The 15,158-nt window shown below is 32.0% G+C and overlaps 1 pseudogene; it reads right to left on the bottom strand.

The window, feature by feature from the left end:
• Positions 1 to 9,363: 9,363 nt before the first annotated feature.
• On the bottom strand, positions 9,364 to 14,801 carry LOC108344977 (cysteine-rich receptor-like protein kinase 25; annotated as a pseudogene).
• Positions 14,802 to 15,158: the final 357 nt, after the last annotated feature.

Genomic DNA, 15,158 nt, shown 5'->3' on the forward strand with positions numbered 1-15,158 from the left:
AGGTAGTTCAGTAGAAGTTTAGTAACAAGTTCTCAATAGTAATAACTTTAAATGACTCATGTATCATCTAATAAGTAAATTTATGTTTAACTCAACTTCACAAAATCAATTAGCAATTTGACATATGAATTGCACCTTGTTTACATATTATAATTTATAATTTGACATTATGTTAGTTTATATATTTAACTAAACTATGTTGTATGTTAGTTAATACGATTATTTTTCATCTTTTCATATATAACATAATTATCGAGAAATAATACACAATATTTTGTAATCCAAATATGTATAAAACGTGTGATTTGAATATATATTTTAAAGATATGAAATATTTGTTTTTTACTTTTATGATGGAAGGATTTTAAAATTTATGCATGTCATGGTTATTTAATAGAAATATTACAATATCAAAGTGTTAAGCTTATAATTTTTAAAAATCCTACAATAGAAATGTGACAGAATTTTTTTTTCAATAATGAATTTAAGATATTGAAAGACATGTACATAACGATAGAAAAGATGTTGCAACAATTCATATTAGTAATGTCTTCCTAAACTTCACAATGATTTCAAGTTCAGTAGAATGTGTATATATATTAAAGTGTAGGATTAGTAATTTGTTATCTATACTGAAATTTTTTATTTTTTATATTTGTTTTTAACTCAAATGACTTTTTTTTTTATACGAGATTCAATGGTTATTTTCATTAAATTGTAATTAATACTATTTAGAAAAGTTATATGTAAAAATTGATATTTTTACGTGTCAAAATCTATGTAATTTTTTATTTGAAAATTTTAATTTTGACATAAAATATATTTAAAATAGATTATGACTCAAATTTTAAAAATATGTGACACTTTTAAATTTATATATTAATTTAATGAAATGTATAACAAAAATAAATTAAAAACTTAAACATGAGTAAAAATTACAAATTAAGCCTAAAGTGTATATTAAATAATTAAGGCTTACAAATCCTAAACTTTGATGTTAAGAAATAAAAAATATTGAAATATTGAATTCTAAAAACCACTTTACAGTTGTAATTAAAAAAAAAAACTATTATTGTACCTTAGAATTCATTGAGATACATTTTACTATAAAAAAAACCTATTTTTGTGCTTAGTCTTCACCACATAAATTTTCATAATAAAACATACAAACCTTTTGTTTCGGCACTCATTCATCACTAATAAATGACATTATTTCTATTAATTGTCAATAAATGATAATTATTTTCATTAACTCCCCATCAACGACAGTTATTATTATTGATTACCTTAACGGTTGTTTTTACCAATCGGTTAATTGTTTGTCTGCTCGGTTCATTCACCTGAGAGGTATCATCGGTCGACCATGAGCCCCAAAATAACTTAGAGGCTCTCTTGCATCTTTACCGTTTGGTTGGCTATGAGCCAATAGTAACACCTTTCAAATAAACGTTGTTTGTAAGATTAAACAATATTTTGTCAACATTATATGATGACTTGGTCTTTGTAAGTCGAGAGAAAGTACGCAAGTGGCATGATTTATCGACTTTTTATAGTATTATGGTTGATGTGTGAATTCAACATAATATTCTTTGAATCAATAAGAACCAAAAATCACTTGACCATTCTGTCCATCCTCTACGACAATGATAGTCAACCAGATTAATGTTGGACCATTGCTTAAAGGCGTTCATGTTGGGCCAATGTTTAAATTATTAACATTGGACCATAATTGGACTAGCGTGCAAAATATTATTGGATCAGTGACTTGGGCAAATAATATCTGAGAATAGATAACAAAACAGTTAAAATATTGATTAAAGATATTGATAACTGATAAGGAAGCGATTTATGAATAACGGACCGAATTTAAAGGTAAGTTCGTTTTATTGAACCTGTGATAATTTCTAGGTCATGAAATAAATTATAAATACAAGGTTAAGCCATAAAGGTAGATACATTTTACTAAATTTCAAATACTCAATTGTGAGAAAAAACTCATTGAACAACATCTAACTTGAATGTCAGAATATCTTTTATAAGTACCTCCATCTGTCCGAAGTTGAACTGAGTGGAGCATGTGTCCCAATATCATAAGATCATGAGACTACGTCGAAAAGATATATCTCTCCTCTCTACACAAATTCATGTTGAAACGCAAGTAATGACCATTCGCCTTATTGAACCAAGACAACCAAGACAACGGGGCAAAGCATGCAGTGTCTTTTCAAGTGTGTTGAATCACATTATTGAAGTCAATCACTAAGTATATGAGTAAGTATTTAAAAAAAAAATTATTTTGGAACGTCGAACCTTATCATAATTTTTTTTTAAAGTTGAGTTAGATTTAATTTTTTTTTATTAATATGAAATCAGAATCAATGTTAAGCGGAGATGGGGTGTTCCTGAGTAGTTGCAAAACCGAGGAAGATAACAAGATGAAAAGGAAGAAAATGTTATAGGAAGATGGCATGGTTGTGGCCTGTGGTTCTTGGATCATGTTTCGTACATTATTTATTTTTTTTCTTTTTATGAATGATTGTGTTTGGTTTGGAATAGTCAAGTCAAGCAAACAGAAAACATAAATAATGAATTGGCGTAAGAAAAACACAACAATCATGATGAAAAGTTCACGTTCATAGATTTCTATCCCATTCAAAGATTTGCCTACGATGCTTCCATCAAATTACTTAATAACTACGTTACTCTGTTTAAACAATGAGATTAAAATATAATAAGTTTCAATTCATTAATTGAAAAGAAATATTAAAGTAATCAATTTAAAATAAGAGAAACTTAAAATCCTTGTTGTTTTTTGGGTGGATTTGAGGGGATTTGAGAGGATTTGAAGATAAATTCTTTTGTCATTTATTTGAGTAAATTTGGAGGTAAATGAGAGTAAATTTGGAAATAAAATTTGTGAGAATTAGTATAGAATTATATTAACGAGACAAATTAAAATAATTTATTTCCAAATTCACTTTCATTTACCTTCAAATTCACTCAAATAAACAATAAAAAAGTTTATCTTCAAATTCTCTCAAATTCCCTCGAATCTACTCAAAAGAAGAAGTAGGAAATTTAGTAGTAATAATTTATGTCTCGCTTTTTGCGTTTTGCTTTTTCCTTTTTGCTGAAAGAATGTCTTACAATTCTAACTTATTACCCATTAAAGGTTGTCTTTTTATCCAATTAACTCACTCATCCAAATCAATGGTTTTTTCATAAAAATAGTGCAATTTTATTTCAAATTTATTGAAATACGTATGTTTTAGAAAGAATTAAAGAAATTAGTAAAAACACATGTTTTACGCATATGTGTTTTTGCTTTTTTTTCCTTTTGCGTGATAAAATAAAAAGTTATTACATAATTTTGATAATTAATCTGTTCAAACAATATTTATAATTTTAAAAAAATAATAAAAGGAAATATATTGATAAAGAATAGAGTATATTAAAAATAATGAATTAAAAAATACTAACAAAAACTTAAAAAATATCTGTTGTGTATGAATAAAAAAAGGAGGAAGATGGAAGAAATGATTGTTGGCGGAGATGAAAAATGAAGATGATAATGAGTCATAAATTTGTGCCTGTTTTATGATGATAGAGCTGTGATGATGAATGGGGAGTGTGAGGCTAGAAGAGACAAAATACTTGATGAACCAAAATAAAACTCTTCAACTGTTGTTGCAAAGTGTTGTGAATGAGAAGATTTAGCGCTGCAAACAATAAAGGTTTAATAGGTTCGGAGGTCCCTATATTTGTGGGTTAGTTTTAATTGGGTCCTCCAATTTTGAAAGTGATCAATTTGGTCTCTAATTTAACAAAATTGAGTCAATAATACCCTTTCCGTTAAATGCAATGGACGTCATTAACTTTTTAAACATAACGGAAAGGGTATTATTGACTCAATTTTGTTAAATTAGGGACCAAATTGATCACTTTCAAAATTGGAGGATCCAATTGAAACGAACTCACAAATATAAGGACCTCCGAACCTATTAAACCAACAATAAAAGTGTGGGTGTGTAAATAAGAAAAAAAATAAGAAAGCATATTGGGCCCTCAGCCCATTAGAAAAAGAGGTATAAAAAATGTAAGGGTGTTGCTCCCTCCACCACCCCAAGTGCTCTTGCACCTTTCCGCTATTTTCTTTTATTCCAAAAATACTTTACACCTCCCTACTGTTTTTTTTTATTCCAAAAATACCCTACACCTCCTCACTATATTCAACAATCTTTCTCTTTCTCTCTTCACATTAATTAAGCATTCAAATGGTTCAGATTTAAACTTGTGAAAAATTTTATTTACACTTTCCCTTAAATAAGTTTGATTCAATCTTATTTTCATGGTTCAATATATTTTTTTTTCTTCAAATCACTTAATAAATGGTAAAATTTTGTTCTAAATTTCTAGAAAAATGTTTATATATGTGTGTGTTTTTTTTACATTTAATATCTATAATTTTTAACATTATATTATGTTTTAACTTACCGACATGTTTGACTCAAATAACTTGAATAAAGTATTTAATTTATTAGATAAATAATATAAAAATATTATAAAATACTTAAAATATAAAAGAAAAATTATTTGTTAAACATTTGGAATTTATTTAGTTCTTTCGTTATTATAAACTTAGTATATAATAATAATAATATATTATTTACTATTAATATTATTATGTTTATTATTTTGTATTTGCATCTAACTTTAAAGTTTATAAAATGAAAGTGGTAAAAGCACTAATATTTAAGTTTCCTCTGAATTTTATATTTTGCAATTTATCACAAGTTTAAATCTAAATCTAAACCATATGAATACTCCATTAATGTAGAGGGAGAAGAGAAAGATTGTTGAGGATACTGGGGAGGTGTAGGGTATTTTTGGAATAAAATAAAATAGTGGGGAGGTGTAGAGTATTTTTGGAATAAAAGAAAATAGTGGGGAGGTGCAGAAGCATTTGGGGTGGTGGAGGGAGCAACACCCAAAATGTAAGGGAGTTGTTCCCTCCACTACCCAAAGTACTCCCTATACCTCCACATTATATTTTTATTATTCTAAATATATTCTACATTAATTTAATTTATCTTTTTTAAAATCCTAAATCTCCCTACACTCCCTCACCTGTCACGTCAGCTTTTTCTTCTATATAGAAACCCTAAATCCATCACCACCAACCTTGCCTCCGTTGCGACCAACCTTGCCGCCGCCAAACCCTATCTCCACCATCATCAACCTCGTCGTTAGCCGCAAGCCTCCATGGCCACCACCATCAGAACCACAAATCGTCGTCATCTTCAACCACCACTGCGAATCCTCCATTGACGCCGGCAAACCCTAGCGTCACCACCATCCTCACTGCCAGTCCTCAGCGATCCGCCTCCGTCATTAACGCACCAACACCTCTCCATGAGCTACTTGCACCAGGCCGCACCACGAGAACCCTTTGCGTCGCCGTCGCATCACTACAGCGGCAAGATCATATTTTTCACCAGAAACCTCTATTGCGACCTTCACCAACCTAAATTGCTCCGCTGCGCGAGCGTCTTCTTCTCCATCATCTCCTCCCTCGCGTCTTCATCTTTAACCTTGCATTCAGAAAAACCAGCCTAAGAACCCCAAATCAAACCCAGAATAGAACCCTAAAAACCTAATGTCGCCGCTGCGACTCCCGAGACCTGCAAGAAGAAATCAGAGCAGACCCAAAACCCAATCCCATGACGGTCAGGATTGACGAGAGGAAGGCCAGGGTCGGGATGTCGTTTTCGCTGTTGAGGAGTGTCCCCGACGTTGAAAAGTCTCCGAAATTAAGAGGGTCGTTGGAGAAAGAGGAGTGACCATTGAAGTTTTCTCTGATGCTGATGAAGAAGGAGATTGAGGAGGATTTCATGAATTTAAGGAGGAGACCCTTTTCCCTGGTCAGTGGTTGTCGGAGGTTAGTGCTGATTGCTAAAGGTTCCTAATGAAGCTGAGACTGGTAAGGTATGCACAATTTTTTACAAAGTTTTCATTTTGATGTTGGCTACGGAGGATGCATATGAAGCTCTGATGGGGGATTTCATGCATGGATGGAATTGGTGGTGTTTGCCAGGTATTTGGTGGTGGTGTATCTTCATATACTTTTATTTTCCCAGTGCACCCTTCGTTAGTAAACGGATGTCGACATCCGTTTGTCCATTGATATTCGTGCACGAATGTTTAAGAATCCAAATCGAACACATATATTGAATGGTAAAATAAGAATTGGGAGGTGCAGGAATTCGTGTGTGGTGGTGGATGGAGTAACTCTCAAAATGTAAAATATGTGGTTGTGTAGAAAACATGTTGGGCTTACAAGCCCATTAGGATAAGGTAGTGCGAAAATATATGAAGGGAATGTCTAAGTAGTAAGAAAAATAAACGGGCTTCAAACAAGGTGTAAGAAAAAGAGAAAGACCTTGGTGGTGGAAGTGCAAAAACAATTGGGTTGGGCTTCTAACAAAACAATAAAGGAGACTCTCTTCCTGCACCTCTAAATTTTTTTTGGGGACAAATATGTCCCTTCGAAATATATATATATATATATATTACATTAAATAAATTAGGTAAGTAGTAAATACTTACCAAACATATTTACTCTGTGGAATGTATATTTATTGAGACCTTGCATCTCCAGTCATTTTCGAAGTAACAGAGTTTTCTCTCTATTTTACCTATTCGAATATCCCTATTTTACCCTTCAGTAAATATTTAGTCAAAACCTAATTTGAAATTTCCATTTTTGTCGCACCTTCCTCCTTCTACCCACTTTCAATGCCTTCTTCACTTAAAACTGTGGTGATGGGCTTGCGCCACAACATACTGACATGCCTCAACGACGCTGCATAGGGAGACACGGTGCAAGGGGAAGCACGATGTGGGAAGCTGCAATGCTGAAGGGAGGTGTTGTATGTAGGTGACAGAAAAAGAATGAAAGTATTAATATAGTAAATGGGTTGCAAATATTTTTGATAAAAAGAATTATAAAAACATTTATGAATTTTCAAACTCTATGATAATTAATTATCTACCAATAAATTAGCCACTAATCAAAATTATTAATAAAAATGATGATAAATCTACAGAAATATTCCTACAAAATGTAGAAAAATTTATAATGAATGAAAAGATAATAATATTTACTGAATTTCACATCATATATTGTTCTTTTAAATTTATATACAAAAGCATGGTAGTACTGGGTTTCTTTTTTAAGTAGACTAAAACTTGTCAGTGAAATAATAACATTAGTAAGTTCTCAATGAATTAAGACTTGTACACTAATAACTTTTTTAAGATGAATTTTTTAATTGAACATAGTCAGAAGTTACAATAATTAATATTTATTACTACGTACTAGTTGAAGCTTTCTGGATCTTCTTAGTTAAAAGTTTACCCATTAAATTTTTATTTTCAAATTATTTTAGACTTATATTTTAGTCATGATATAAAAGTTAAATTGTTATTTTTTAATCTTTTTTTTATTATCAAATTCTATCATTATTTTTATACCATTCATTCCATTTATCTAATCTATCTTTTGCTTTTTCTATTTCCTCATTTTTTTGTTTATAAACTATTTCCTTTCGGTTTAATTTTTAAAACCAAACAAAAAATAAGTGATAAATATTTTTTTTCAATCATTATTCTTATTATAAATAATTTTCTTTCTTAGTTTTTAACATATTATTTTATGCTAAAAATATTTCGAACTTGAGATAATATATATATAAGCAAGTGATCCAATAAAAGTTTGATAAATTGGGATACAACAATCATAATGAATCTCGTTAGGATTAACTCTAAATGATTTAGGTATCGTTTAACTCTAACTTAACTTTACCAAATCAAGATGTAACAATTGGTCTTATTTTAATTAATGTGAGATTTGTAACAATTTTATTTGAAATGAAAGTTGTGATATTAGTGCAGAAAAGACTTTAAACGTTTGTTTGGGTGACGTTGATGGGACATTGAACCCCATTTAGACGTCTATATAGATGTCTGACTTGTAAGATCGGACGTCTATATAAACGTCTGACCTGAACAAATCAGATGTCTAAAACATCGTTGTATTTGATTGGATCTTTCTCCTCTTGAAGCCTCTCGGGTTGCTCCTGGCTCATGGTGATTCGAGTTTACAACTTTATGTTTTAGTTGAAGAGAATGGATTATACGTTTTTCTTGTATTGGATGGTTTTAAAAACATGGTGGAGGGAATTGGAGGAGTGCAAAACGCAAGAAATCGCCACCCAAAAACGCCGCCCAAGGACACGAGCAAAACTGCACCAAAACCCAACGAAAATGCATTTTAATCGGTTCAAATAAAAGATAATTCATCAAAGAGTAATGTAATCAGAGTAAAATTAATTTAAAACAGTGCAAAAGTGAGAAAACAAACCTGAAAAACGTAGCATGTGGAGAGAAAACACGAGGAAGATAATGAGCAGTGAGTGTGCATAACGTCTACCTCGCGTTCACGGTGTTTTAATGCATACATTTAGAAGTCGGTTCCTCCCATAACAGACGCTTAAATGGCTTTAGAAGTCAGAGTGATGAGATTAGACGTCTAAAAATAGAGTCAAAAAGCGACTTTTTAAATTGTTGGGCTGAGTATTTAAAAGTTTGTTCCTCCCATAACAATCATCTAAATGGCTTTAGAAGTCAGAGTGGCAGGATCAAATGTCTAAATGGAGTTAAAAAGTGACTTTTTAAAATTTTGGGCTAAGTATTTAGAAGTCTGTTCCCCCATAACAGACGTCTAAATGGCTTTAGAAGTCGGAGTAGCGGGATCAGACATCTAAATGGAGTCAAAAAGTGACTTTTTAAATTTCTGGACTGAGTATTTAGAAGTCTGTTCCCCCAATAACAGACGTCTAAATGACTTTAGAAGTCGGAGTGGCGGGATCAAACGTCTAAATGGAGTCAAAAAAGTGACTTTTTAAATTTTTGGACTGAGTATTTAGAAGTTGATTTCCCCCATAACAGACGTTTAAAATAGACGGTAGACGTCAGACCCCTCAACCTAGACGTCTAATAGTAATAAAAAATTCATTTTTTTTTTATTTTTACGTATCTTTTTGGCGTCCAATGGAGCTGTCTGACATCTAAATAGACTATAGACATCAGAGCCCCCAACGCAGACGTCTAATAGTAATAAAAAATTTATTTTTTTTATTTTTACGTATCTTTTTGGCGTCCAATGGAGCTGTCTGACATCTAAATAGACTATAGATGTTAGAGCCCCCAATATCAGACATCTATTTACTCTTTTTAATTATAAAAATGCCATCGATCAGTTTTTACGTTTGATATTTAAAAGTCGGACGTTTAAATGGTGACGTCAAATGCCTTTTCTACATTAGTGCGAGTTCTAAATTCTTTCTCATGTATTTGTAAATGAATGTTTACAATGAATCATTTCCGAGTAAATTTTCTAATACATTCTAATAATAATAAGCATCACTAATTTTATGCCACACAAAATTTAGAAAAATAATTTACTATCGAGGAAGAAATTGACTAGTTGACATTTCATTAACTGAGAATGGAGTGCAACCGCTTGTAGAATGTCCATAACTTGATTCTTGCCTAAGAGCTTTTGAATCCATTGTACCATGCAAGAAAAATGTGGGTTCCTCTGGTCTTGGTAATTCAACTGAATGATTGCTAAAATATGAAACAACCTTCACCATTGATGGTCTCGCATGAGGATTTTGTTGCACACATATAATAAAGCAATTTGAATGCATATAGAAACTTCCTGTTCTGAATATTTTTCTTTAATACTTGGGTCTAATATGTTTAATATTGTCTTATCCCTCCATTGTCTCCATACCTGAATTGTGAATATAAAAATACAAATCAAGATACATCTTTAAAATTAAATTAATAATTGATCATTAAAGATGTAAGGTAGAATCAATAAGGAATGAGAACAAAATTGTCGTATTATACTCACATAACTCAAAAGGCTGTTAGCAACTTGGTGTGGTTGATCATAAGAAGTTGAATTCTTTTTTCCAGTAACAATCTCTATAACCATAACTCCGAAGCTAAAAACATCTGATTTTTCTGAAAATTGTCCAAACATAGCATATTCTGGAGACATATAACCACTACAAAAAATAACATTAATTTAGTTAAAATATACTTTGTAAATAAATAAAACTTAAATGATAGGATATAATTTTTTTCTAAACCTACTATGTTCCAACAATTCTTCCTGTACTCCCTTCGTCTTGATTTATTTCAATAATTCTGGCAAGACCAAAATCTGAAATTTTTGGAATCATATTTTCATCTAATAAAATATTACTAGGCTTAAGATCACGATGTATAACTTTAAGTCGAGAATGTTTATGTAAATAAAGGATTCCTCGAGCAACTCCTGTAATAATTTCATAACGTTGTGACCAACTTAACAAATGTGCTTTTTGAGAATCTGCATATTTAAAAGAGAGATGTAAGTGTAAAACATATTTTGAATTTATAAGCTGAGTTAAATCAAATTTAGAAAAAAGATATATACACATAAATATTTAAACATTAAGTATGGAATTTAAGGATGAGAGTGACAAACCAAATAAAAAGTAGTCAAGACTCTTGTTGGGCACATATTCATATATAAGTATTTTCTGTTCTTCTTCAAGACAAAAACCAATGAATGTCACAAGATTTCTATGTTGAAGCTTGGCTATCAATAAAACTTCATTCTTGAACTCATGTACTCCTTGTTTAGAACTTTTTGAAAGCTTCTTTATAGCTACTTCTCGTCCATCAAAAAGAATACCCTAAACATTAAATCATTATTAATGTTAAAATAAGAATACTTTAAAACTTGTTGAAAGCTTCTTTATAGTTACTTGTTTATAGTTACTTGTCGTCTAATCATAAATCTTAAATCATTATTAATGTTAAAATAAGAAAAAAAAAACTAAATAAATGTCATATTTTCTCACCTTGTAAACTTCTCCAAATCCACCTTTTCCAATCCTATTCTCATTTGAAAAATTGTTTGTAGCTGCTTTAATTATTGAGAAACTGAATTGCAATGGCTCTAAAGTGACACTTTCATAACCAACTGAGTGAAATACATAAGGTTGAATTGTAAAATTAATTAAAATTGTATAAAAGATATTGAAACTTGAAATGGTGCATGTTTAACATAAATTTTCTTTGACAATACTTACAATTTTCTCTAAGAATAGACTTAACACTCTTTCTTGCTTTTCTCTTTATCAAATAGTAGACGGAGATCAAGAGTGTCACTGAAATAATAATAGATAGAACAATCGCGATAATTGTTCGTAATTGTCTTTTTGTTTTTTCTGCATAACAATCAAAACATGTTACAATGAATATATATAGTGATAACAAATTAACCAAGATAAGTCATAATTACAAATTTTATTTAATTTTTCCTAACATATAACTGGCGAGAAACAATACACAACATACTTAGTTGTCTAAAATGTGTTAAATATGTTATTTGAATATATATGTATATTTAATTTCAAAACAGATTTTTTTTTTAATTTTTATGATTGGAGGATTCTAATCAGAGATCATAATACAACTATTATTAAACTTATAACTGCGCAAGATCCTTTAATAATTTATGTTAATTTTTTACTCTTTATAAACATTTTTACAATTAAATATAATATTAACCATTATCATTTTATATTACTTTAATAACTAGGAGCATTTTGGTAATCTTCAATTTCTACCAATTAAACAAATTTGTTTTATCCTTCACAGTAATCAAATCTTACACTAATTTTTATAAACTTTATCTCTAAATCCACTCTCATTTACCTCCAAATCCACTTTAACAAACAACAATTAATTCACCCTCAAATCCTCTCAAATCCATCAACTCACTCTCCCCAATTCCCCTTTCCCAAGTGAACACACTCTTTAAGTCGAGAAAAAGAAAGAGGACTTCATGTGGCATTGTTTATTGAGTTTTATGGTATCAAATGGTTGATCTGTGAATTGAATATAATGTTTTTTAAATTAAGTAATCATGAGAACCTTAAATTGTAAAAGTCTAAAAAAATATGAGTTTTAAAAAATTGATAGTGTGTTTTGAACTTTGAGACTCAATTATTTTAATAATAGAAGTTTAAAATATAAATAGAATTTCTTATAAAATAGTTTCAATTATTTTAAAAGTAAATTATTTCTCTAAAACTCTTTTTATAAAGCTATCATTTTTCTCTAAAGAGTTTCTAATTGTCAATGCATCTGTTTGAAGACCGGAAGATGATCCTTAAGGTGCATTTTCCACTTCTGTTCGATTAGTTTTTTCAAGTTGGTTTTCTGCCCATATGAACTACCTTGATTTGTATGTAGTGTCTGAGTCTCATTTAAGAGTCTTTGTTGATTAGTGGTTCTAATGGTGTGTTCTGATTATGTTTTTGTTGTTCATATCAGCATATAGGGTTTCATGTGCGTTCACTAGTGCAGAAAGGGCTTTAGACTTCCGTTCTTTTGGTCTTTTGGCGTCCGACCTTTCCCCGACGTCTTTGTGGGTGACGTTACTTAGACGTCGGGGGGTCCACATCGGATGTGTATATAGACGTCCGATGTGTCAGGCCCGACGCCTATCCAGACGTTCGGTGTACATACTCGGACGTCCACGTAGACGTCCCACGTGCCCGTCTGACGTCCCTAGAGACGTCCGTCTCCTCCCTCCCCTGACGTCTACACAGAAATCCGAGGTGTATCCCCCGACGACCACCTGCCTGAATTGTTTTGTGGTAGGGCTGGGGTTGGACGTCCGTTTGTGCATTGCCAGACGTCTATAGACGTCCCACAGTGCACTAACCGACGTCTACTGGCGTATTTTTTTTAAAGTGTTTTTAGGATTTCTTAAGCATTTGGATAATAATTGGATAATAATTGGTTTGTGTAATTGAGTTGTTTGATAAAATATGAAATTTGGAGTTAAGAGTTTGATTTGTCTTTAATAATTATATGTTGAAATTTAATATGTCGTATGATTGAGATTTTGAAATTTAATATGTTGTATGATTGAGATTGTAATTGAGTTTTGTATAATCCCATGGTTGATATGTTTTGACATTTATAATTGTTGTTATATATTGATGTGTAAGGTATGAAACATAAATTTGTAGAATTTTGTTTTACATAATTATGCAAACTTATATAAATTATGTAATAGAGGAGTGAAATGTACCTTTAAGGAGTGGTGGAGAAGAATTACCCGGCGTCTGCCATGGAGGATCCCTGTAAAATTTGAAAAATTCATATCTGAGATTGCAACTCGGATACAGAACTCTTCCCCCTGTGTTTCCCAGTTTAGCGAGTGACATATTTTTATTTATATCTTCCAGGCAAAGGCTGCAATTATCACTAGACAAATCCTGCGTACACTGAGCAAGAACATAAAGGGTTTCTGCGTCATTAATTAGTGAAGATTTAGTCACATATCTCGCTGTACTGCGCTTCGCTGCCTCAGAAAGATTATACAACGTTGTTGATAATGTGTATGTGAACAAGCTTTGCTCCTGAACATCGTTGAAGGTATTGATAAGACTCAACATTTGAAAAGGTGGACTGTTTTCAACTTGGGAGAAGAAATGACGATAGGAATAGCGAAGCATGCAGTGGCTGTACCAAATTACAGCCTCTTGAAACGAATTACACTCTGAAGATATTATGTGGGTTGCGTTGAGGACACACTGATGACAGAGAGGAGAGGGAAGGTCACCTCGGCACATGAAGAGGCCATACACAGTGTCCTCAACAACATCCTTATAATCCATTTGGTTGGTCGCATTGGAAGACATGTAAGAGAGAAGGGTGCTCAAATGTATTTTGAAATCGCGGTCATCAGTTACATTAGTTGAGCAATTGTGATTTAGATATATTGGATCTTCTGATAACTGTGAATCTTCAGATGTGGAGCCATAGAAAGGGTAAAGCTCATACCTAACGTTGCAGCTTGGATACAGAACTCTCCCTCCTTGCTTCCCTTGGCAGCACCATGGAAGGTCGCCTATCACTCCACTCAGACAGCTTCTGCAATCACTGGGTGATAGGTCCCGAGTACACTGAGCCAGACAATAAAGGCTCTGAAACCCAGAAATATTTGCTTTCCTTGTTGCAAACTTGTTAACAGCAGCAGCAGCAGCAGCATCTGCAGTTTCGTTGATGGTCTGAAACAATAAATTCATGAAACTTTCCTGGTTTGAGATATTAGCAATGTTGTACATGCCAAGTCTAGGTCTGATGGAGAAAGTGGAGAAGAATGAGTTGTTGGAGTAACGAACGGTGCACTCATCGTACCAAATCACAGCTTGCTTAGCCAAGGAGCATTCTGAGGATAATCGCTGGGTTGCATTTTGGACACATAGTTGACAAAGCTGAGAAGGGACGTCACCCCTGCACATGAAAAGTCCAAAGACGGAGTCCGAGGGGTTTTCTCCATATGCGCTGTTGTAGAATCCGTTGCTTTCGATGGCGTTATCTGATAAGGAGGAGAGTAGGATCTTGAGATTGGATTGGAAGATGCTGCCATCGGTAGTGTTACCCCCGGAGCAATTGTGGTATAAATAGACAGAGTCGGAGTTGGACTGTGCCTGAGTATTTGTAAAACTCAGGAAGCTAACAAGGATAGAGAGGAGGAAAATGTTATAGGAAGCCATGGATGTTCTTACGAGCTATTGGACATGCTTTTGTGAACCATTTTTTGTTTGCTTTATTCTGATGAGGAAGCGTTTTGGTGTTTGGTTTGGAAAAGTAAGTCAATGACGAAGCAAGTCAAGTTCGGAAGACAAAAGATTAGGTGAGAAGAATGAATGGAGGGAGGAAAAACAGACATCATGATCATTGCCAGTTATTTTTACTACGTCTATCACGATCTCCTCCCTAATGAAATGGATTTGACCACATCCTTTCCTCAAATTAAATACTCCAAGAAACCCAGCTAAAATAAGAAAACTAAAAAACGAAGAATAAAGCTAAAGACTTATGTATATCATCTAAACTCTTCCAATAATAAAGTTTGAATCTAATAAGGTTTTAAATGTGTTTAAAATTTTAAAAAATAGTGACTGTAATTGACTTTTCTTTTTGTTTTTGTCATTTAATTTACATAAAAAAAA

The sequence above is a fragment of the Vigna angularis genome, chromosome 8, assembly GCF_016808095.1.
Source record: "Vigna angularis cultivar LongXiaoDou No.4 chromosome 8, ASM1680809v1, whole genome shotgun sequence".
In the NCBI taxonomy this organism is placed as follows: Eukaryota; Viridiplantae; Streptophyta; class Magnoliopsida; order Fabales; family Fabaceae; genus Vigna; species Vigna angularis.